Source organism: Labeo rohita, chromosome 18 (assembly GCF_022985175.1).
Source record: "Labeo rohita strain BAU-BD-2019 chromosome 18, IGBB_LRoh.1.0, whole genome shotgun sequence".
Classification (NCBI taxonomy): Eukaryota; Metazoa; Chordata; class Actinopteri; order Cypriniformes; family Cyprinidae; genus Labeo; species Labeo rohita.
In genome coordinates, this window is record NC_066886.1 from 4,205,700 (window position 1) to 4,210,366 (window position 4,667).

Here is a 4,667-nt window from a genome sequence, read left to right on the forward strand (position 1 = left end):
CTTATGATGTTTTTATTACATGAATTCACGTTTCTGCAGAAATCAGTAGTCTAATGACATAAGATAAAGGTATTTATCCAAAAGGAGTCTTCAAACATGACTTACAGGTTAAAGGATTAGTTCACTTCCAGAACAAAAATTTACAGATGGTGTACTCACCTCCTTGTCATCCAAGATGTTCATGTCTTTCTTTCTTAAGTTGTTAAGAAATTGTTTTTTGAGGAAAACATTTCAGGATTTCTCTCCACGTGATAGACTTCAATGCAGATTAAATGCAGTTTCAAAGGGCTCTAAACGATCACAACCGAGGAGCTAGATGAGTAAAGTTTGAGAACAAACTTTAAGTTGGCTTGAGAAAGCCTAGCATGAAAGTTTGAAGCAGCTGTAAAAGTATGAAAGCAGCTAGCATGATTTAACACATTGCTTACATGATTTAAAGCAGTTTTAGCATGATTTAACACATTGCATGATTACATGATTTAACTAAAATGTTGTTAACATGATTTTTAGCATGTTGTTAACATGTTTTAGCATGATTAGCTTGTTGCTTGTATTTTTATAGGCTGATTACAATGTTGTTAGCATGATTAGCATGTTGATTAGCAAATTACTAAAATGTTGTTAACATGATTAAGTTATGATGTTGTTAACATGTTTTAGCATGATAAGCTTTACTTGTATTTTTATAGGCTGATTACAATGTTTTCATGATTAGCCTAAAATGTTGTTGATTAGCATGTTGATAGCATGTTACTAGCATGTTTCTAACATGGCAAACATGTTACTAACTTCTTGTTAACATGTTTTAGCATGATTAGCTTGTTGCTTGTATTTTTATAGGCTGATTACAATGTTGTTAGCATGATTAGCATGTTGTTGGCATTATTAGCAAATTACTAAAATGTTGTTGGCATGATTAGCAAGTCACTAGCATGTTTCTAGCCTGATTAACATGTTGATAGCATGTTTCACGCATAATTAGCAATATTACTAGCATGTTGTTAACATGATTAGCATGTTACTAGCATGTTGTTAGCATGATTAGCAAGTGACTAGCATGTTGCTACCACGTTGTTAACATGTTTCTAACATGGTTAGAATGCTGCTAGCATGATTAGCAAGTTACTAGCATGTTGTTAACATGTTTTAGCATGATTAGCTTGTTGCTCGTATTTTTATAGGCTGATTACAATGTTGTTAGCATGATTAGCATGTTAGCATAATTAGAAATTACTAAAATGTTGTTAACATGATTAGCAAGTTACTAGCATGTTGTTAACATGTTTTAGCATGATTAGCTTGTTTGTATTTTTATAGGCTGATTACAATGTTGTTAGCATGATTAGCATGTTGTTAGCATAATTAGCAAATTACTAAAATGTTGTTAGCATGATTAGGAAGTTACTAGCATGTTTCTAGCCTGATTAACATGTTGATTGCATGTTTCACGCATGATTAGCAAGTTACTAGCATGTTGTTAACATGTTTTAGCATGATTAGCTTGTTGCTCGTATTTTTATAGGCTGATTACAATGTTGTTAGCATGATTAGCATGTTAGCATAATTAGAAATTACTAAAATGTTGTTAACATGATTAGCAAGTTACTAGCATGTTGTTAACATGTTTTAGCATGATTAGCTTGTTGTTTGTATTTTTATAGGCTGATTACAATGTTGTTAGCATGATTAGCATGTTGTTAGCATAATTAGCAAATTACTAAAATGTTGTTAGCATGATTAGGAAGTTACTAGCATGTTTCTAGCCTGATTAACATGTTGATTGCATGTTTCACGCATAATTAGCATGTTACTAGCATGTTTCTAACATGGCTAACATGTTACTAACTTGTTAACATGTTTCTAGAATGCTTAGCATATTACTAGCATGTTGTTAACATGATTGGAATGTTGCTAACATGATTAGCATGTTACTAGCATGTTGTTAGCATGATTAGCAAGTGACTAGCATGTTGCTACCATGTTGTTAACATGTTTCTAACATGGTTAGCATGCTGCTAGCATGTTGTTAACATGTTTTAGCATGATTAGCTTGTTGCTTGTATTTTTATAGGCTGATTACAATGTTGTTAGCATGATTAGCATGTTAGCATAATTAGCAAATTACTAAAATGTTGTTAACATGATTAGCAAGTTACTAGCATGTTGTTAACATGTTTCTAATATGATTAGCATGTTACTAGCACGTTGCTAGCATTTTTCTATCATGATTAGCATGTTACTAGCATGTTGCTAACACGATTAGCATGTTACTAACATTTTGTTAGCATGTTTCTAACATGATTAGCATGTTAATAGCATGTTGCTAACACGATTAGCATGTTACTAACCTTTTGTTAGCATGTTTCTATCATGATTAGCATGTTGCTAACACGATTAGCATGTTACTAGCATGTTGCTAGCATGATTTAGATAGCTAGACAGATTAGAAATATTAGAAATATTAGAGTGGAAGCTTAAATGAGTCTAAATGGATTAGAAATAGTACACAGAAGGGAAGCTTGATTGAGCCTCAAGGGATTCTGGCAGTTTAGATTTGAATTTTGTCAGTTGGAGTTTGAAGAGTGTTGCTCATTTGAACAGTCGTCAATGTAAGTCTATGGGATTTTTGGTGGTTTTGATAGTCTGGTTTACGAAAACCGTAAGCCGGATCAGTCTGAAAAGATACAGCACAACGAGTCAGACCAGTCTGAAGGTCTGGACCGAGTTTGGTGGTTCTAGCTTGAAAGCTCTAGGAGGAGATAGACACCGAAATTTGGCTCAGAAGAAGAATAATAATATTATTCTTAAATAGTAGATCAGTAAGTTGGCTTTCTCAAGCCAACATAATAAGGGTCTTATCTAGTAAAATAATCGGTTATTTACTAAAAAAAATGACAGTTTATATACTTTCTAACCTCAAACGCTCGTCTTGTCTAACGTTAGCTGTGTGTGAACTGTTTTTTCCGCTCATGACAGTTAGGGTACGTCTAAAAACTCTCTCATTTTCTTAACTTCAAAATCGTCCTACAGCGCGGCAGAAGAACCAACCCTGAGTTTACACAGTCAACAAGCAAAAACGATCAAACACACTTTACCAAAAAAAAAAAGTAAAAACTGTGATGTACGATTTTGAAGTTGGAGATAAAAATGAGACGGGAGTTTTTACACATACCCTAACTGTCATGACCGGAAAAAACTGTTTACACAGAGACAAGACGAGCGTTTAAGGTTAAAAAGTATGTGAAGCGTAATTCTTTTTTTTTTTTTTAAGAAAATAACCGATTGTTTTGCTAGATAATACCGTTATTCCTCGGTTGGGATCGTTTACAGCCCTTTTAAGCTGCATTTTGAAAGTTCAGATTTGGGAGCACCATAGAAGTCCGTTACATCGAGAGAAATCCTGAAATGATTTCCTCAAAAAACATAATTTCTTTACGACTGAAGAAAAAAAAGACATGAAGATCTTAGATGAAAAGGGGTGAGTACATTATCTGTACATTTCTGTTCTGAAAGTGAACTAATCCTTTAAGGAGCTGCGTTTGCCATCTTAAAGTGCACTTATGAATGTTTTTTGCTAATGCAAGAGCTGTCTTTACACATGCACATCATTATGAAGCTCCTGCTGTCTTGTGTTTCTTATTCATGCTTGTTCTTATTGATGTCAGCTTGTTTAGTGTGTGTGAAGTGAGTTAATATGGACTCTGTCATTGATTTACAGTTAGTGAGACAGTTGACCTGCCCGCGACCCTTTTCATGCAATGTTGTACTGCAAAAGCAATATTTAACATCACGATGGACAAAGCATTGAGATAATGCTGTAGTGTGTATCAGATGGGAATAGATTATATACATTTTACCATTACTTTGTTCAATATTTTCCCAGTACGATATGTATATTAGAGTTTAAGACTTTCTTTCACTTTGAATGTTTGTTTTGAAATGAATAAACCCAGAACATTTGCAAATATGTTTGGTAAATAAAAGCAAAGCTGGAATATTGACATTTCAATGCAGAGGGAGTAAAAGACAAATATTAAGGCAATATAAATACAAAACAATAAAGACATCACAAGCTACAAAAAAAAAAAACATTTATGCAGTGCATAAATTGCATATTAGCTTGCCAAGATTGGCTATAAATAATTTAGTTTTATATGCTTAGACAATAAAAGAAGCCAGATACAAAGGAGTTTCTGTTGAAATTACTGATAATAACAGAAAACTGCATGTGCCGTGGGAATTTTTTAAGGAAATTATGCTGAGAAGAGACATTCAAACTTTTATTTTCTACCATAAACCAGAGGAAGTGTTTTAAAAAGCTATCAGAATCACTCATATTTTAACAGTTATTGATTTCGGTTTCATGCAGGTCCAAATATTCATGTTTGGCATCTGAAATCAGCATTTTCAAAAATAGCAGTATAGAAATAGGAGTAGGCAAGTTTATATCTGTTCCATTTATTTGATCAAAAATACAGAAAAATTATGAAACATCATTGCAATTTAAAATAACAGTTTTATATTTTAATACACCTTAAATTATATTTTATTTCTGTGATGAAAAGCTGAATTTTCATCAGCAATTTGTCTTCACAATCCTTCAGAAATCATTCTAATATGCTGATATTTCTGACTGGAGTAATGATGTTGAAAATTCAGCTTTGCAT